This window comes from Macaca thibetana, chromosome 4 (assembly GCF_024542745.1).
Source record: "Macaca thibetana thibetana isolate TM-01 chromosome 4, ASM2454274v1, whole genome shotgun sequence".
In the NCBI taxonomy this organism is placed as follows: domain Eukaryota; kingdom Metazoa; phylum Chordata; class Mammalia; order Primates; family Cercopithecidae; genus Macaca; species Macaca thibetana.
In genome coordinates, this window is record NC_065581.1 from 138,647,418 (window position 1) to 138,669,557 (window position 22,140).

The 22,140-nt window shown below is 35.3% G+C and overlaps 1 pseudogene; it reads right to left on the reverse strand.

The window, feature by feature from the left end:
- Positions 1–245: 245 nt before the first annotated feature.
- On the reverse strand, positions 246–20,438 carry LOC126953457 (40S ribosomal protein S4-like; annotated as a pseudogene).
- Between the last annotated feature and the right edge of the window lie 1,702 nt (positions 20,439–22,140).

A 22,140-nucleotide genomic window follows, 5' to 3' on the forward strand; every position in this document is an offset into this window, starting at 1 on the left:
TCATTGTAATAAAGCCAAAAAAGAACAATGCACACCTGTTACTGTATATAATTTCCCTCCTATAAAGATTTCAGGAATGATAAAAGGAATCTGGAATAGAGTTATGGTACTCAAACAATAAGAACCAATGTCATGTTTAAGCTTAGTAACTCAAATCAGAATAAAAGTAAGTGGAAATTAGCAAGTATCAAGTACAGCCATTCAATATGTATTAATTGAGCAGCCACAATATGTTAAACACTGTGCTAAGCACTGGATGTAGTGATAGGCTCTGCTCTCCCAAATGGGTTCATAACCTAGTGGGCACAAAACAAACCAGATACAAATAGAAGAGTAAGAAATTAAGCAACAGAATGTTCATCTGTCATTCAGAGTACATTTTTATATTAATAGAAACAAATCTTATCACTCTGCTGTCTAAAATCTTTTGACAGCTTCTTATTATACTCAAAGAAAAGTTGAATTACCTTACCACAAGGTATAAGTCACTTTGTGATTGGGATACTACCTATTTAACCTCTAATCATCAGTTTCTTTGTCTGCAAAGTGTTTATAATAACATTTACTTCATAGAGTTGTGGGAATTAAGTGAGACAGTTTGCAAAGCACTTAATTAGCACTGTATCTGGCAATAGAAAACCCACAATAAACATTAGTCAATAATATTGCTGTTGTTATCTCTTCTACATTATCTCATGCCTTTTTCATTTTCCCTCATTTTGCTTCACCCACATTGGCCCCTGAAAATTGTTAGAATACATCAAGTTCTTGTCTGCCTATGGATTTTGAACCTTCTTTCTAATTCTCCTTTGGCGTGACAGGCTTCTTATCTGTCACATCTCAGCTTAAATGGTCACTTTCAGACTTGTCTTAAAGGTCCCTCTTACAGCTGCTTGTCTCTCCCATATTACCCTGTTTGTTTCTTTCATTGAATGTTTAACTATCTGAAATTATTTTGTTAATATGTGGGTTTGCTTAACTTATTGCATGGCTGGCCCAGTAGAATTAGACTCCAAGGGGCACAGAGTATCCGCCCTGTTTGTCCATTGCCGTATCTAATATCCAGTCTTATTAGAGCAATGCCTTGAAGGTAGAAGTGCTTTAAAAAATATTTACCAAATGAACCAAAAATGCACAAATAAATCAGACATTCTAATTAGAATAAAGGTTAGGAAAATATTTTTAAAAGAATAGAATTCAAAAAAACAGTACACAAACAGGTAGGGCAACCTCAAAGTACTGACTTTCTTGCTAAAGAATTGGTCAAGAAGTAATCGAGTGGATTAAACAAGGGTACTGGTACTTCTGCTCTCACTTGTACAAAACTCACCCACAACCTGAAGGTTCTGATTTTAGAGGTCAAATCATTAATATAATCAAACACTTAGATAATTATCTATTACAGAGCAGTATAGTAATTGCTGAGACTATGAAGATGAGTGAGAAACCACGGGGACTCTGATATAACTGAAAAGAAAATCATTTATTTAAAAAATCATTAAAAGGTGTTAAAATATAATCTTCTCATAGGCAGTAAAGTACCTAAGGAGCCTTAAGGAGATTACAAAGTAAAGGATTTGACTTTTGCACCAACACTGAGTTGATGACAGACTTGAGCAGGACTTCATACAAGGACATAGAAAAGATAAGATATAAGATATAGGATATAAGGCTTCATACAAGAACATAGAAAAAAGGTTGGGAGAAGAATGTAAGCACACTGGAGCACCTGTGTGCTAGTAGAGACATTAACCACCAATCTGTCTAGCATTTAAGCTACACTGATAAAGCACTTCCTATTAGAGAAGAAGCATCAAAAACCAATAGGACACATTAGCTAGGATCATCTAGTAGAGTTGGCAGTGCCCCACATCAGGTAGTTTACTGAGTATATGCCATGTGCAATATTCTATGATTAAACGTTATTTTCATTTGTATAATGTGCCATAATTTATGAAGAGTTTTTGTATAAGTTATCTTAACTAACTCTCATAATAAATCATTTAAGAAGGTCATCTTTCTGTAGATAAAAACTTGTCATTTTTCAAGGTCAACAGTTAGTAAATTACAGAACTATGAGAATGATATTGAATAATAGATTCTAGTACAGCGCTTTTTTTACTGCCCCATCTCTGCCTCCCAGTAGCCACAAATATTTATGCCACTTTGAATACAAGTACCACTGTTTAGAATGAATCTATTAGTCACAGTATCACATGATTTAAGTATGTGTTTTCAAACCAGTTAAAACTGCCTTTGTAGCAAAAATGTTGCCTTAAAATTATACCAATCATCTTAATTTAGAAGAAAAATTTAAAAAAACGTATTTAACCTCTGTATAAATGTTTGTATCAGAGGTTGAAATGGTAGAAATCAGAACTTTCAGTTTTCACTAATTAAAAAAAGCGTGAAGGTATGAATGTTAAGTAAAAACTATGAATGTAATGAGGACAAATAATTGAGAACATTCATGTTATAAGAGTCCCAGCTTACAAGAAAATAATTTTATGTCAAAAATATAGTGATATAATAGAAAGATATTATGTTAATTGGGTACTGTTGTTTGAACAGCTTAAGAGCTTAAAACTTCGCTATTTAGTTTTTATTATCTAGGATATTTACATATTGAATTTTACTAAACTTTTCACTTGTACTAATCTTAAGGGACATATTTAATCAATATGCTATTACTTGATATTTGTATAACTACTATAAATAAGATATTATTTTATATAAAAACCTATCAATCAAATCATTTGTAACATTTAAAACATATCAAATAGCAAATTCTGTCAGTCATTATATGAAAATACATAATAATATACAAATAGATACTGGTTTAACTGAAAGGGAGCTAACACTAATATTTATGTTGCTGGTGACATTTATTCTCTAAAAGTTATTATAATATATTTTCCCTAAAATTGAAAAAAAAAATGGAACAATTGACACATGCAACTTCTTTACTGAATATTATTTTAATACTAATGTGAAAATTTTCTTTGTGCACAAACACTTTTCTTTAGGGTACATTAAAAAAAATCAACCTGAAGAATTCTGTATCTGTTTCACTGGCGATGACAGGTATGTTAATTGCTTGCAGATAACATCTGTTCTAGTGAAATCAAGATGCAGAGTCTGGGTTGGATCTGTGGTGCTAGCAGCTTTCTAAAGCTTTGTCTGGGAGACCCACTGCATGCATTTCACAGACACTCCAGGCAGCTGGAGGGCTTTTTAGTTTTTTTGAGAACCATCCAGCAACTGAAATAAAATCTGCCAGGAATCCTGGGTCATCGAAATGTCTCCCTTTGAGCAGTAGACTCACCTTTGAAGCTTCAAGATATCCACTGACCATGACGCCTGAGCGTGCTCTGGCTAAAGCAAGTTCAGGGTGAGCTGCCAACTGCCTGCATGCAAGAGCAAGTCCCTGACTTACTTCTCTGTTTACAGAGGAGGGTGAAGGGCCTCTCTAGAAGGGTTAGCAATAGCCTGGTCAATATAATGTCAGATATAAAGAGCCCTTATGCTCAACAGGCCACATTTACAATTTTACAGGGTTCATGGACTGCAATTGCTTGCCAGATGTGCCTATGGAGTCGCATAACCATGTCATCATGATTGCTCTGGTCTCAGTTCTTTGGAGGCTCTGTATATTTGCATCTCCTTTAAGCTATGATTCACATAGACTCTGATGTACTGTTCCTAGAAGAGCCAACCCCACTCTTCTGTGGAACACATAGCTGTGTTGCCTTTTGTTCTGCTGTAGACACATGGATCAAGGCCTGGAGTGGTCTTTTTTAGTATTTGTAGACCCAGCTGACCATATCAACCAAAGTTGTGAGCATAGGGATCTCACTAGCTCTGCAGGTAGGCTTAAGGTGATGTAGTTAAAAAAATTGAAAAATATATCTGTATTTGTCACAGGTTATATACTTGAGAAAAAAGAGACTAGTGATGGATGAAAACTGAAAAAGGAAACCACATGAGACACATGAGGGAGAGGTGAGAGTAAGAAATGAAATCTCAAGAATAAGGAAAGTGAATATAGTGAGAATATAACTATTAAATAATATAACACGTTTGTATTGTAGTATATAAATTGATTTAAACCATTTAACTCGAAAATCTAGATCCTTATTGTCAATATGAGTGTTTCATATATTTCTGTCATTTTTAACACATTTCACTTGTTTGTATAAGAGCTAATGATATAATGTCTTAAAATAAATACACTCTGATCTTATAATACAGAAGAAATAAGCTCTTTTTGGTATGTCATTTGAGGACTCTTCCTATGTAATAAGCAATATTACAATAGATATAGATAATATTCTTCTCTTCCTATCAATCACTGTCTCAGTCAACTCAGGGTACTATAACAAAATATGGACTAGGTGACTTAAATGACAAAATTTTATTTTTCATAGTTCTAGAGGCTGGGAATTCAAAAATCAAGGTGCTGGCCACTTTAGTTCCTGGTGAGATCTCTCTTCGTGGCTTGCAGAAACCTGTCTTCTTGCTGTGTCCACACATTGTGGAGAGAGGAAGTTCTGGTGGGTTTCTTCCTCTTCCTATAAAGGCACTAATCTCATCATGGGGACTTTACCCTCACAACATCATCTAAGCCTGAATACTTTCCCAAGGCTGTACCTCCTAACACTACCACACTTGGGGTTAGGGCTTCAACATATTAATTTGTGGGAAACAAACATTTAGTCTACAATAATAACCTTTTTTGACATTTTACTACTTATTCAGAAAGAAAGCACAGGAATAATTTTATAGAAACTGAAAATGGGCTACATTTATGAAATAGTTCATGTAAGAATAATTAGCTAATACAGCATACTTTCTTTATATACGGATACAGTCACCCTTGTTTTTCCTATCATCATCTACGAGTAAAAGTTTAGAGCTTATATATTTGTCAATTAGAGAATGATTTTAAAGAAAGAACTGCCAAAAATTTCAGACTAGAAAGCTAAATTGATGAATGAAGCCAAAAAGTAGTAAATGTTGACAGTATAATCATTGAAATGATCAAGAAGGGTAGAGATACTTTTAATTTAAATCCAGTCTATAATCTGGTTTTTAAAATCATTTGGGCCAAGAGATCTTTTTTGATAATTAGATTATTATTTTCAGCTCCTTAAATTCAACCAAATGAAATTACTTTTTTTTTTTTTTTTTTTTTTTTTTTTTTTTTTTTTTTTTGAGACAGAGTCTCGCTTAGTCGCCCAGGCTGGAGTGCAGTGGCGCGATCTCGGCTCACTGCAAGCTCCGCCTCCCGGGTTCACGCCATTCTCCTGCCTCAGCCTCCCGAGTAGCTGGGACTACAGGCGCCCGCCGCCTCGCCCGGCTAATTTTTTGCATTTTTAGTAGAGACGGGGTTTCACAGTGTTAGCCAGGATGGTCTCGATCTCCTGACCTTGTGATCCGCCCGCCTCGGCCTCCCAAAGTGCTGGGATTACAGGCGTGAGCCACCGCGCCCGGCCATGAAATTACTTTTAACAAATCATTTATTTCAGACTTTTAAAATTAACAATAATTTTGAAAAGATACAGTTTCATTTTAAAGATAGTACATATCAAATATAATTTGTTTCTTTAAAAAGTGCTGTAACCTTTTGTCTTCTAGAATTAGGTAGGTTAGCAAGTCTCACCATGCATGTTAACCCTGTCAAAGTAGCCACTATTTCTCCTTTGTAAAATGTATCCCTCTTCTTGGTAATTATGTGTTCAATGAGTACTTTCCTGCTAGATATTGAGTCCTATAAAGACAGTGGCTTTACTTGTCAGAGGATCCCTACATCCTGGTATAAAGTAGACAGCTACAATTTGATGAGGAAGAGAAAGGGAGGGAGAAAGGAAAGGATGGAGGAATGATGAAGAAGAGAGGGAAGAATAGAGTGACGATGATATCACCTGTGAATATTAAATCAGTCTGATCTCAGGGATGCTCAATCATCTATCAAGAGAAGGAAAGGAAAGAAATGTCATTTTCTCATAAAATCTGATGTGGAAAGCTATGTATTAAGACAAAAGAGGAAAAAAGATTCAGAGCACAACATAAAACCGAAAAAAGAAACCCATGCTGAAATGTTTTAAAGGAAAACACATGAAGGTCAAAGCAGGTTAAATGCAAGGGTAGGCATGATACGTTAATAGTTTGGATGTATGTCCCCACCAAATCTCATGTTGAATTGTAATCCCCGGTGTTGGAGGTGGAGCCTGGTTGGAGGTGCTTAGGTCATGGGAACAGGTTTCTTTTGACCTGGTGCTATTCTGTTGGATAGTGAGAGAGCATGAGAGTGAGTTCTCGTGAAATGTGGTTGTTAAAAAATCCATGGCCCCTCTCCCCTCCACTCTCTCTTGCTCCTGTTCCCACCATGTGAGATGCCTGCTCCCCCTTCATCTTTAGCCATGATTATAAGCTCCTTGAGGTCCTCACTGGAAGCAAATGCTGGCATCACACTTCTTGTACTGTCTGCAGAACTGTGAGCCCATTAAACCTCTCTTCTCTATAAATTACCCAGTCTCAGGCATTTTGTTATAGCAATGCAACAACAAAATTACATTGATAATACAAGGCATGTTTGTGGATTACCATAAAGATAGAGCTGAATGTAGAAAAAGAGTAAATTAAAGAATTCCTTAGATCAATCCAATCATTCTTTAGGTGTGGTCGGTAGACCAGTGCTGGCCCACAAACAATTTTTACCTGTTCATAATAAGATAAGCACAGACTTGAAAGTAAGCAGTGAGAAATGTTTATAAAATTTGATAAAATAATTTTGTGTCCATTGAAAATAATGAAGATGGATTTGGGCTTGTGCCTCTACAGTTTAATTTGATTATTTGGTAACTAAGTTACATTTTTATAAAGTAAAATTATTAATTAAAAAGATAAAAAATAAAATGAAAAAGGAAAAAGTTTAAAGGTTTAATAAGTGCCTTCAACAAAGGCAGTCTGAGAAGTACTGCCTTAGACAATGTGTTGGCAGCAGTGCATGATTTCACGGCTTCTCCTCATCTCTTGTGGATGTATAATTCTACTTGTTTTAAAGCAAATATACACAAATACCCTCTGCAAGCTTTTGCACAATGAAAAAATAATCTTAAACATAACAACTGGGAATTATTTTATAGAGTTTTCTAATTGGTGATGTGTGACAATATATGAAACTTTAAGTAGAATAAATACAGAGGTTTTTGGTTTGGTTTCAATGCATACAGCTAGAGCACTGTCACCATGTAGGTTCAAAGCTCTTTTCTGCTGGATTTTTTCTGTAAATGTTTACATAGAAGTAGACCACTTTTCAAACATTTGCAAATGGTGGTTTGCTATAATATAGATTCAGAAATCTTCCTTTCAGAAAAACTTGGGAGCAGAAATGTTGAGCTTTAAAAAACTGAAAGTCCTTCTCCAATTTTCCCCTTCTGTAACAGCATTCCATATTAAAAGTTCAGTTACACCTCATCTTTTTAAAAAACCTGTTAAACTATATGTCAGACAAGTGAAAATATATTAGGAATAACATAATCAACATTGACTTATGCAACATTGAGCTTAATCAAGTAAACATTACAAGCAGCATTGAAAATTTTTCCCTGATCATGTTATCTCTTATTTCCTTTGCGTATAGGTAAATGCTGGTTTTGTCCATTTCTTTGTTAGTTTTAATAAAGAGGGTGAATCTCATGTCTTTCTGGTGTTAGTGTGATGGAATGTGGAGAAAATTCTAACCTTCTGAAGATACTAAACTATCAGGCTCATGATGCTGAATAGCAGGTAACTTTTTTTTTTTTTTTTAACTACCACGTTCTGAAGGGGCCCAGGGAGCAACTTCCTCTTCCTCAGCTGAGTTGAGAATCAAGTGGAAGACAAACACAGAAGTTAGACAGGAGATGAAAAAGTGACCTGCCTTGCACCTTGCCAGTTAGCTTGCTAGCACTCCCCGGATTTGAACTTCTGACAACAGAACCTGCTCCACCAAACTTACCATGTGAAGGACAGCACATGGGCATTCTTTCTGAGACCTGCAGAGAAAGGAAAGGGAGAGGCTAAGCAGACAAAGGAAAACTCATTCTTCTCAAATCAATCAGATAATGAACTCCTGTTACCTTTAAGAGAAATGAGTGGGTGGGGAGAGAAAAGCAAGCAGTTGACCTCTGGAGGTCCCTAGACTTAAAAACATAAAGCCCGAGGAAGAAAATTCCTCCCCAGCATTAACTATGGACCAGTAATGTTTTTCTATTTATATTCCATATGTAAATATGTCTATGAGGTATTATGTATTGTCTTTGTGCTTTTAAGTGTATTTCTTTAAAAAAATCTGTAACTTTAACCTTAAATAGAAAGGTACACAATGAATTGCTATTTTATACAATGGAGTTCTGATATTAATTCTTGTTCCTTCTCACAAAATAAGTATTAAAGAGTTCTTAGTTTTGGCTAAAATAGTATTGTTAATTGTGGTTGAGTGGTGTGCTTTTTTTGAATTTCCCAATTTTTACTCATTCACTTCTCTATATGGCCCTCTATTCCTTTAAAAATATTTTAAACAGCTTAATTAAGATACGATTTATATACAATTCACTAATTTAAAGTGTACAATTCAATATTTTCAATGCTTCATTTTTTTTTACTATATTCACAGATATGCACAACCATCACCATAGTCAAATTTAGAATATGTCCATCACATCCTAAAGAAACTCTGCTCTCTACATTACCTTCCCTTTATCTCTCCATCCAACCCTCTTTCCTAAGCAACCATCAATCTACTTTCCATTTTTATAGATTTTGTTATTCTGGATATTTCATGTAAATGAACATAGAGTATGTAGTGTTTTGTGACTGGCTTCTTTCACTTAGCATAATGTCTTTAAGTCTTATGCATGTTGCAGCACAGATCAGTACTTTATTCCATCTTATGCTGAACATTATATCTACATAGCACATTTTGCCTACCCATTTAGTCAGTCAATGAGTGTTTGGGTTGTTTCTACAACTTGGCTGTTGTGAATAATTCTTCTATAAACATTCGTGTCTAAGGTGTGTGTCCTATAGATGGTGTATAGTTGGATCTTGATGTTTTGTTTTAAGCCATCTGACGATTTCTGCATTTTGATCAGATTTCTTAATCCATTCACATTTAATGTTTTGTTTGATATAGTTGGATTTATATCTGTCATTTTTACTTTTGGTTTACTGTGTCTCATGTATTTTTTCGTTCTTTTATTTCTCCCTTACTGCTTTCTTCTGCATTAAGTAAATATTTCCTAATGAAGAATTTAAATTATTTATCTCACTATGTTTTTTGAGGTGTGTTGTTGTCATTGCTGTTGTTGTTGTTGTTGTTTTTAGGGATTACTCTAGGGCTTACCATGTATATCTTAATTTACAGAATCAGCTTTCAATATGTACTTGATTCCAGTACATACTGATCTCAGCTTGATCCCAGAGAGACACAGAAATATATTACTCCCATACAACACTATTTTCTCCCCTTCTTTTGTGATATTATTTTTATGTCTATTAATATTGTATATTGATTCATGTTACAAATTCAATAATACATTATTAATTCTAATACAGATTTAATCCTACCCACCTCCTTTGTGCAGAAACATATTGCATTTCTATATTCCTTAGGCCCAGCAATACATTATATACATATTATTTTACACAATGGCTTTTAAATCACTTAAGATATTGTACATTTGCCTTTATCCTGTTTTATATAATTACGTAATTACCTTTACTGTGTTCTTTCTTTTGGTGTGGATTGCAATTATCCTGTAGGGTCACTTACTTTCAGCCTGGAGAACTTTCTTTAATATGTCTTGTAAGACAAGTTGGCTAGGAACAAATTATCTCAGTTTTTCTTTCTCTGGAAATGTCTTGATTTAATTTAATTTTTGAAAGATAGTTTTGCTGAGTATAGAATTCTTGATTGATAGTTTCTTCTTTGTACATTTTCAATATATTATCCCATTGTCTTCTATCCTCCATTTTTTTGTGATGAAAACTCCAATTGTTGATCTTATTAGAATTTGCTTTTATTAATAAGTAGTGAGCCATTTTTGCTTGCTGCTTTCAAGGTTTTCTCTTTGCCTTTGATGTAAGTAGAAAGTGGACACACTAGGATAATGATAAAAAGTATGTTATAGGAAATATATAAACCAGTGACATAGTCATTTATAATCATTCTCAAGTATTATGTACTATACGGCACTATACTGCACATCTTGGCTTCACTGACCTGAAATTTAGCCTCAATAGCAGATAGTTGTGGGCAAGATGAAATATACTGATGTCTTTCCCTCCAAGAAAGAAAGCCCTCTAATTGGGAACTGGAAGCAGAGAGACCTGTATTCTTGTCTCCACCAGTCTAGAGTGCAGTTTCTATTTCTCTGAGCTGGGGTAGGGAAGGGAAGGAATAATCTTTAAATGTAACAGACTTCTACTTTTCTTACATCATTTTGGAGATTTCTTGCATAGATATTTCTTCATTCATAGGACCATTTTAAGAAGTTATAAAGTGTTGATTTTACTGTTTCATAATTTTCACCAGATTCTCTGAGGAAAGCACTGCTGAGCTCCTCAGGCTATCAGGCATGCCACTTCTTCTATTCATAACCTTTATTATAAATGGTATTACACCATCTGAATTCTTCAATAGCTAGGTTTTTATCTTAATATTTTGATGATAAATTCGGTCATATTATTTTAATTCATTTTTGTTATTATAAAATTCTGTTTAATGATTGCAACATAATTGATTTATTTTCTTTTTGATAGTTTTAGGTTATTTTCATTTTCTTTATTACAAACTATGCTGCAATTAACATTCTTGAACACATCTCTTTGTAATCTATGTTAAAGTCTCTTAAGGTATATATCTAAGATTAGAATGTCTAAGTTTTAGAGAATACATATGCAAATATCACCAAATTGCTTTTCAAAGATCTTACATCACTTTGACCTTCCACTAGTAAGAATACGAGTTCTTATTTTCCCCACATTTTCACCATCACTTGGCATTTTCAGAACTGCAGTCTCATGTAAGTAAACTAATAATTCATTATGGTTTTAATATTCATTTGCTTGATTTCTAGTAAGGTTGATTTTTTTAGTGTTTATTGGCCATTTAGATTTTCTTTTTGTGCACCACATTTTTGGTTACTTAGCATATCATCCGTAATTTCTTTCAGCAGTATTTTGTAGTTTTCCTTATCCAGCTCTTTCAACTTCTTGTTTAGGTATGTTCCTAAGTATTTTATTTTTTTGTACTGTTGTAAAAGAGATTGAGTTCTTGATTTGGTTCTCAGCTTTGTCATTGTTGGTGTATAACAGTGCTACTAATTTGTGTACATTGATTTTGTATCCTGAAACTTTACTGAATTCATTCATCAGATCTAGGAGCTTTTTCAATGACTCTTTAGGGTTTTCTAGACATACAATCATACAATCAATAAATAGCAACAGTTCGACTTCCTCTTTAACAATTTGGATGCCCTTTATTGTTTTCCTTTGTCTGATGCCCTTTATTGTTTTCCTTTGTCTGATGTTGAATAGTAATGGTGAGAGTGGACATCCTTGTCTTTTTCCAGTTCTAAGGGGGAATGTTTTCAACTTTTCTCTGTTCGGTATAACGTTGGCTGTGGGTTTGTCATAGATGGCTCTTATTACTTTGAGATATGTCCCTTCTATGTCAACTTTGCTGGGGGTTTTAATCATAATGGGATGCTGGATTTTGTCAAATGCTTTTTTGTGTGTCTATTGAGATGATTGCATGATTTCTGTTTTTAATTCTAGTATGTGATATATCACATTTATTGACTTGTATATGTTAAACAACCCCTGTATCTCTAGTACGAAACCCACTTAATCATGGTGCATAGTTTTTTCAATATGCTGTTGGATTTGGCTAGCTAGTATTTTTGAGGATTTGTACATCCATGTTCATCAGGGATATTGAATTGCAGTTTTTTTATTTTGTTATGTCCTTTCCTGGGTTTGGTATTGCAGTGATATTAGCTTCATAAAATGATTTAGGGAGGATTTCCTTTTTCTCTATCTTTTGGCATAGTTTCAGTAAGATTGGTATCAATTCTTCTTTGAATGTCTAATAGAAATCAGCTGTGAATCCATTGGGTCCTGGACTTTTTTGTTGTTGGCATTTTTTTTTCTTTTTTTCTTTTTTCTTTTTTTTTTTTTTGAGACAGAGTTTTGCTCTTGTCACCCAGGCTGGAGTACAATGGTGCAATCTCGGTTCACTGCAACCTCCGCCTCCTGTGTTCAACCTCTGCCTCTCTTGCTTCAGCCTCCCTAGTAGCTGGGATTACAGGTGCCCACCACCACACCCAGCTAATTTTTGTATTTTTAGTAGAGACATATTATACCATGTCGACCAGGCTGGTCTCAAACTCCTGACCTCATGATCCACCCGCCTTGGCCTCCCAAAGTGCTAGAATTAGAGGCATGAGCCACCACGCTCAGCCAGCAATTTTTTAATTACTGTTTTAACTTGGCTATTTGTAATTGGTCTGCTCACAGTCTCTATTTCTTCTTAATTTAATCTATCATGGTTGTATATTTCTAGAAATTTATCTATCTCCTCTAGATTTTCTATTTTGTGCACATAAAGATGTCTATAGTAGCCTTGAATTATCTTTTGTATTTATGTGGTATTGGTTGCAATATCTCCCATTTTATTTCTAATTGAGCTTATTTGGATCGTTCCTCTTCTTTTTTAAATTAGTTTTATTAATGGTCTATCAATTTTGTTTATATTTTCAAAGACCCAGTTTTTGTTTCATTTATGCTTTGTATTTTTTTGTTTGGTTTACTTTCATTTAGTTCTGTTCTGATCTTTGTAATTTATTTTCTTCTGCTGGGTTTGGGTTTGTTCTTGTTTCTCTAGTTCCTTGAGGGGTAAACAGATTTTCTATGTGTTCTCTTTTATATTTTTTTGATGTAGGCATTTAATACTATGAACTTTCCTCTTAGCACTGCTTTTGCTGTATCCCAGAGGTTTTGATAGGTTGTGCCACTATTATCATTCAGTTCAAATGATTTTTAAATTTCAATCTGGATTTCTTCATTGACTCAAAGATCATTCATGAGAAGATTATTTAATTTCATGTATTTGTATAGTTTTGAAGGTTCCTTTTGGAGTTACTTTTCAGTTTTATTCCACTGTGGTCTGAGAGGATACATGATACAATTTCAATTTTTTTTTGAAATTTATCGAGACTTGCTTTGTGGTCTATTATATGGTCTATCTTGGAGAATGTTCCATATGCTGATGAGAAAAATGTATATTCTGCACTTGTTGGGTAGAATGTTCTATAAATATCTGTTAAGTCCATCTGTTCTAGGGTATATTGAAGTCCCCCACTATTATTTTATTGCTATCTCACCAGCACATAGTAATAGTTGTTTTATAAATTTGGGAGCTCCAGTGTCAAGTACATATATATATATTTAGGATTGTGATATTTTCCTGTTGGACCAATCCTTTTATCATTATATAATGTCCTTCTTTGTCTTTTTTTTTCTGTTGTTACTTTAAAGTCTGTTTTGTCTAATATAAGAATAGCTACTCCTGCTCACTTTTGGTTTCCATTTGCATGGAATATCTTTTCCCACCCCTTTACCTTAAGTTGATGTGAGTCCCTATGTATTAGGTGAGTCTCTTAAATATAGTAGATACTTGGTTGGTGAATTTTTATCCATTCTGCCATTCTGTATCTTTTAAGTGGAACATTTAGGCCATTTATGTTCATTAGTATTAAGATGTGAAGCATTGTTCTATGAGTCATACTAGTTGTTGCTTGGATACTTTGTTTTCTTTTTTTTTTTTTCCCCATTGTCAGTTATTGTTTTATAGGTCCTGTGAGATTTGTGCTTTAAGAAGGTTTTATTTTGGTGTACTTTGAGGTTTTGTTTCAAGATTTAGAACTCCTATAGCATTTCTTGTAGTGCTGGCTTGGTAGTGGTAAATTCTGTCAGCATTTGTCTGAAAAAGAATTTATTTCTCCTTCATTTATGAAGCTTAGGATTGCTGGATTCACATTTCTTGCCTGACAATTATTTTGTTTAAGGTGGCTAAAGATAGGACCCTAAACCCTTCTGGTCTGTAAGATTTCTACTGAAAAATCTCCTGTTAATCTAATAGGTTAGATTAACGTATAGGTTACCTGACACTTTTGTCTCATAGTTCTTAAGATCCTTTCATTGGTCTTGAGTTTAGGTAACTATGTAGGTTACCTGATGCTTTTGTCTCATAGCTCTTAAGATTCTTTCATTGGTCTTGACTTTAGATAACTATATAGGTTACCTGATGCTTTTGTCTCATAGCTTTTAAGATTCTTTCATTGGTCTTGACTTTGGATAACCGAATGACTATGTGCCTAGGTGATGATGTTTTGGTGATGAATTTCCCAGATGTTCTAAAAGCTTCTTAAATTTGGATGTCTAGATCTCTGGCAAGGTCAGGTAAGTTTTCTTCAATTATTTCCTCAAATAAGTTTTCAAAACTTTTAAATTTCTCTTCTTCCTCAGAAACACCAATCATTCTTATGTTTGACCATTTAACATTATCCCAAATTTCTTAGAGGTTTTGTTCATTTTTTAAAAAATTCTTTTTTTCATTGTCTTTGTCTGACTAGATTAATTCCAAAGCCATGTCTTCGAGCTCTGAAGTTCTTTCTTCTACTTGTTCTAGTCTATTGTTGAAACTTTCCACTGCATTTTGTATTTCTCTAAGTGTGTCTTTCATTTCCAGAAGTTGTGATTGTTTTTTCTTTATGGTATCTATTCTTCTGCAGAATTTTTCATCCATATACTGTATTGTTTTAATTTCTTTAAGTTGTTTTTCACCTTTCTCTGGTATCTCCTTGAGTAGCTTAATAATCAATTTTCTAAATTCTTCATCTGGCAATTCAGGGATTTCTTCTTGATTTGGATCCATTGCTGGAAAGCTACTGTGACTTTTTTTTTTTTTTTTTTTTTTTTTTTTTGGTGTGTTATAGAACCCCATGTTGTCATATTAACAGATTTACTTTTAGAGTTTCTTCTCATTTGGGTAGACTATTTCATTGGAAAGATCTGGAACTCAAGGCCTGCTGTCCAGATTCTTTTGTCCCATGGGTTGATCCCTTGATGTGGTGCTCTTCCCCTTCCCCTAGGGGTGGGGCTGAGAGCCAGACTGCAGTGATTGCAATTGCCCCACCTAGTGGGGCTACCAGGCTCTGGTGCTGAGGAGTATCTGCAAAGAGTCCTGTGATGTGATTCATCTTCAGGTCTTCCGGCCATGGATACCAGCACCTGCTATGGTGGAGGTGGCAGGGGAGTGAAGTAGACTCTTTGAGAGTCCTTGGTTGTAGATATGTTTAGTGTGCTGACTTTCTTGAATGCTGGTTATGCTAGCAGCGAAGTTATCACATGGATAGACTCATGTGTTCGGTTAGCCAGGATGTTGCAGGTAGTGGAATTAGCTGTTGTTTTCTCCTTCCTGGGAGCAGTGTTATTCTGTCGTGAGTTGCTCTAATGGCCTGAGTTGGTTGGCCTCTAGCCAGAATGTGGCACTTTCAAGAAAGCACCAGCTGCAGTAGTAGAAGAGGGATAAAAGCTTGCCCCTTGTTGGCCAGCCCCTGGTTTCTCAGCTGATAGGTTGGACCATAAAACTCCCAAGAGTTTCTGTCTATTGTGTTTGGCTAGCAGAGTGAGTAGAGAAATGCCATCAGGTCATGGCAGGATTAGGTGGGTCTGAGGTCAGACTTTCTTTGGGTGGGGCTTGCCACAGCCACTGTTGGGGTTAGGGAGATGGTTCTCAGGCCAATGAGGTTATGTTCCAGAGGGGATTATGGCTGCCTTTCCTGTGTCATATAGTTCACCAGGCAAGTGGAGAATAGCTGGCAGCAAAAGGCCTCACCTATTTGCCATGCAGTTGGTGAGATAGTCTTGCTCCCACAGTGTTCTGCTAACGGTGCCAAGTTTATATCAAGGCAGCATGCATACAGGACTCAGAGCTTGCCCCAGACCATAATCTTCCCTGCTGAGAAAGCAAGCATGGCTTTCAGACTTCATCTCTGCCTGTCTGCTTACAATGTTAGTGGCTGCTCCTGCACTCGAATCTGCAGCAGTTCTCATTCTCCCCTCCAGATTCTGCTCAAGAAAATTCATGCCCAGTGGAAATTATTATAAAAACACAGTTGGAAGCTTCTTTCACCCTGTGGCACCTCCCTAATTCTGCTGGCTGCCTTACCTGAGGCCCCCTGTGAGATATAGTCAGGGATGGCCTCCCTGGACTCGAGCTGGAGACTGGAAGTACTTACAAGGCTCTTCTTACTGCTTCTAATTTTATATTTTGTGTGACCCCCTAAATTAATTTCAGCTCTCAGTAACGTTAAATCCTTTTCCCATGATCTGGATTTTCAGATTCACCAGTGGAGATGTGTGTTCTGAGGCTGGTTTTCCCCTTGCATTTTGGGAACTCATAGTTTTTCACCTGTCTCATGAAGTTTGCAGCAGTGTGCTGGTTTTTTGAAAGAATCTGTGAATTCTTTTGGTTTTCCTGGTACATAGTTGTGGTGGTTCTTGGAGTAAAAATTCATGATGTGTGTCTCCACACACTATTCTGTCCATTCAAGTGGGAGCTGCATGTTAGTCCTGTCTCTTACCTGCCATCTTCCTCCCCCACTTAGCACATGATCTATACTAAAAATGTTTATGTGCCCTTGAAAAGAATGCATACAGTTGGCCCTCTTCCATATTTGTGGGTTCTGCATCCACATATTTAATTAACTGCCAATCAAAAATATTTGGGAAAAAATACAATAAAAATAACAATGCAATGACAACAAATAATAGAAAATTTTTAAAAATAACAATATAACAACTACTTACATACTATTTTGATTGTATTAGGTATTTAGGTATTACAAGTAATTTAGAGATAATTTAAATATATAGAAGTGTGTGTAGGTTATATGAAGATACTAAAATATTTTATATAAAGGGCTTGAGCATCTGCAGATTTTGGTATCTGTAGGGCATCATGAAACCCTCAAATTCCAAGGAATCACTGTATTTTGCCCTCGTTGGGGACATAATCTAAACACATCAGTTAGGTCGAGTTGGTTTATAGTGTTTTTTAAACTTCTATATCCTTCCTGAATTTCTATCTTATTATTCTATCAAGAAAAGAACCTTGAAATATTATCCAACTTTGCACTTTTCACAATGTTTTATTATGTTTTATCTAGAATGCAGTTAAGTTATTTGGAATACAATTGCTTTTTTGAGACTTGCTTTCAAGCTTTCTTAGGTCAAATGTAGGAGAGTTTTTATAGCTAATTTAGCCCCACCTCTAAGATAAAACTTTTTTCTAATGGGTGGGAACACAAACTATTTCTGACTCTATGTATGGTTGAGGATTGTTATACTTCTTTCTGACCATTCTTTCCATGAGCTGGATAATTTCCTCACTATGGCCAAACATATTCAGCCAATGACTCAAGAAGACCTTCTGTCATTCCCTGGAATTCTCTCTGTCTATATATTTGTATATTATTTGTATATATTTATATATGTTATTTCTTTAGTATTTGTGGATATTTAGTCCCACAATTGCTAGCCACCTTGTCCTGCCCATACTCCAGACTCTGTCTCCTCAATTCGTTGAGATCACTGGGGTCTCTTTGGGTTTCCACTTTCTGTACAACAGCCTGGAAACGCTCTAGACAGTGAGTTGAGGCACTTATAGACTAAATTTCATTTGTTTGCAGGTTGTCTAATATCTAAAAAGCATTGTGTCTAATCTTTTCTATTTGTCTTACTTGTTAAGGTGGGAGAGTAAATATGGTCCCTTTTCTTATATTATGGCCAAAAGTATAAGTCTCTTAAGTACCTACTTCTTAAATATATACAGAAAAGTAAGGATAATCAGATATCTTATCCTTAAGAAAATCTATAACGTGGAAGGAAGGAAGGAAGGAAGGAAGGAAGGAAGGAAGGAAGGAAGGAAGGAAGGAAGAAAGGAAAGAGAAGGGAAGGGAAGGGGGGAAGGGGAGGGGAGGGGAAGGGAAGGGAGGGGAAGGGAAGGGAAAGAAGAAAGAAAGAAAAGAAAGAAAGAAAGATCTATTACGTGAAAGAGAGAGACAAACTGAAAATTAAAACCTAGTAGAACCAGAACTAATGCAGAAAAAAGAACTTTAACAAATAAAAAAGTATAAATCAGCCTTAGGGATTAACAAGGTGATATAATACATCTATAAACATCTAAGAAAGAGGAAAATGATGAAATTGCAAATATGATAGACAATTATAATTTGAAATTTTAGCAGAAATGTTAAAAAATAAAACCAAGTTAATATTTCAGGAAACAAAACAAATTAATTGGAATAGCATAAAAGTGATAAAATATTCAGAAAAATCAATCCAGATGTCAACTATCAGATTATTAGGTATTCCAGAAAGAAAAAAGATAAAACATAAGGAAAAAAATCATTAAATGTATAGGGTGAAGATCTCATATGTGAAGAGAGTGATAATTTAATTTCAAATGCCTAATTTTTAGTTTCATTTTTAATATTTTATTTTAAATTTCAACTTTTATTTTAGATACAGGGCGCATATATGCAGGTTTGTTACATGGGGATATTGCACAATGCTGAGGTTTGGGGTAAAGATCCCATCACCCGAGTAGTAAGCAGAGTACGCAATAGGTAGTTTTTCAACCCACACCCTCCTCCCTCACTCCCCCTCCTAGTAGTCCACAATGTCTATTGAGCCCATATTTATGTCAATGTGTGCTTAATGTTTAGCTCCTAAATGTAAGTGAAAACGTGATATTTCTGTTCCTGCATTAATTCACTTAGGATTATGTCTTGCAACTGCATCTATGTTGCTGCAAAGGACATGGCTTTATTCTTTTAATGGTTGTGTAGTATTCTATGGTGTATACATACCACATTTTTTTAAACTAATCTACCATTGATGGGCACCTGGGTTGATTTCATGTCTTTGCTATTGTGAATAGTGTGGCAATGAACATACAAATGCATGTGTCTTTTTGGCAGAATGATTTATTTTCCCTTGGATATACACCCAGTAATGGGATTTCTGGGTAGTTCTGTGTTAAGGTCTTAGAGAAATCTCCAGACTGCTTTCCATGGTGGCTGGGCCAATTCACATTCCCACCAATAGTGTATAAGCATCTCTTTCTTCCACAGCTCACCAGCATCTGTTGTTTTTTGACTTTTTAGTAATAGCCATTCTGACTGATGTGAGATGATATCTCATTGTAGTTTTGATATTCATTTCTTTAATGATTAGTGGTGATGAGCATTTTTTCATATTTTTTGGCTGCTTATATGTCTTCTTTTGAGAATATCTGTTTGTTCCCTTCTCCTATTTTTAAATGGGGTTATTTTACAACCATCTGATCTTCAACAAGGCTGACAAAAACAAGGGGAAAGTATGCCCTGTTCAATAAATATTACTAGGGTAACAGGGTAGTCATATGCTGAAGACTGAAGCTGGGCCCCTAGTTTTCACTGTACACAAGTTTTTTTTTTTTAGTCATGCTGAATTATTTTAAATTATGTACAAAGATGTAACAACTCACCCAGAGACCATTTAACACACTGTTCTGTTCATCCACCAGTCTCTTGTCTCTGTCTTTAGCAAAAGTGAGGTGGACACCCTTTCCTCGGGGAAGAGAAGCCCTTAGTTTGTTGCCCTTGACAATAACAAAAAATGTTGGAAAACCAGGTGGCAAAGCTGCTGCCATTGGCGTCTTTCACGTGAACCATGGCAAAATATCCAGGGTGCCTCTCTCTGTTGGTGATCACACCAATTCTTCCCAAGTTAGCACCTCCAGTTACCATACACTGGTTACCAGCATCAAGCTTGATGAAATCAGTATCTTGCCAGTCTCCAAATCGATCTGAATGGTTTCATTAACCTTGATGAGGGGATCAGGGTAGCAGATGGTATGAGTATCATGAGTCAACAGATGAGGGATTCCTTTTGTGCCCACTAAGATTTTTCTCACTTTGCATAACTTGTACTTAACCTCCTCAGGTGTAATATGATGTACACCAAAGCAACCCTTGGTGTCATAGAGCAGACAGAAATTGTCTCCCTTGTCAATGCTGATGACATCCATAAATCTAGCATGGTGGGTTATATCAGTTTGGATCTTGCCATCTATCTTAATGAATCGCTGCAAGCAAATCTTCTTCATTTCTTCTCAGGGCATACTTAAGTCTGTTCCTTAGGAAAATGATGAGGGAGAGACACTCTCTCAGTTTATGAGGACTGGTGGATTGACAAGGAGCAAATACACTGGCCAATGTATCCAGCATCCAGTACTTTGGAGCTGCCACCCACTTCAGATACTTTGTGGGACCAGGAGCCATGGCTGCATTAGGCATGGAAACAGCCAAAAAATAACTCAAAATGGGTGAAAGATTTAAATGTAACACCTCAAACTGTAAAATTCTAGAAGACAAATTAGGAAATACCCTTCGTGATATTGGCTTTGACAAAGAATTTTTGGCTAAGTCCCCAAAAGCAGTTGTAACAAAAACACAAATAGACATGTGGGGCCTAACAAAACTAAGAAGCTTCCGCACATAAAAAAAGAGACTATCAACAGAGTAAACAGACAACCTGCAGAACAAGAGAAGACATTCGCAAACTATGCATCAAACAAAGGCTTAATAACCAGAATCTATAGGGAACTTAAACAAATCAGCAAATAATTTCTAGTCTCTAGTGGCACAGGAAATACAAAAAGGTACCACACCAATGCACATTATTATGCAATATCATAATACCAGTGATGGAGGGAGGACTCACTAACTTCTAGAGAGAAAAACACTTCCCAGGAAGGAGCAATCAGAATAACATCATGTTTTTCCACAGCAACACTTGGTACTGCAAGACAATGAAAGATCTGATAGAATATTTGTTAACATTTGTAAATAGAAGAAATTATATAATGAAAAAACTGAGACAATAATTAACTCTAGAGAAAATAATGAGGTTTCAAAAGACAGGAAATGTAACATATTACACTGCTTTCTTATTTAGTAAACAATATTTATATATTCACAATAATGAAACTACATCATCAACTAATAATTAGGATGTACTATACTGATAATGTACATACAATATAATATATAACATATATTTGAAGATGAGAGTTGGCATGAATCAGTTTACCTTCTTTTTCAAAATAATAAATTTATTATACGTTTATAATTAATAAATCAAGGGAAAGAAATACAGTCATGTTACTTAGGTTTTGAAAAATGAAGAAATTATGGCTAATGACAGAAGATATAACTAAAAGTATTAATACTCCTTCTAAGCAATTTAGAAAGGAGCAATGCAGAGGACACTGATTTCAAAAGAATCCTCTGATACTATTAATAATTATGTGCATGAATTATTTGATTAAAAATTAAGACATTATATAATTTTAATATAATATTTAAAATATATTGATTCAGTGTCCTGTGTCCTAGGGGAAGACTTAAATCCTCTTTGGAGAAAGAAACGATCAGACGGCTGCCTCCTTTAATTTTATCCAAACCAACTTCTTTAAGTTTCCCTATCTGCCATCTTTTGATCCAGGAATTTATTTTTATTTCAAAGCAGAGCAACTAAAAGATGAGGCAACATGTACCCCCATATTCATCTTATTTATGCAAATCCTAAATATACCAATGAAAGGAAAAACAGGCACATGCACACCCAAGATATTCCCAAGCATAAATTTGGTTGTTCATTTTTATTCACCACCCACCTGCCATCTCCTCTATTCAATATCCCTTCTAAATTTTAATCTAGTTTTTTTTCTTGAGGTGATATTAGCCAAACCACATGCTGTTCCACTGCTAATTGCTTTCCCTCTCTATGTGAACAGAGTCCTGTGTCCAGCACGGTCAGGGATTATAGCTCAACTGCTAATTTTGCTTCCGGTCTACTTGATCCCCTTACAGCTGTGTTCTTAGCTTACTTCACTTTGGTGTTCAACAACTTACAGGTATCATAATATTTATTCTCCCTTATCTTACCTGCATATTCATATATATTACTGACCAAGGCATG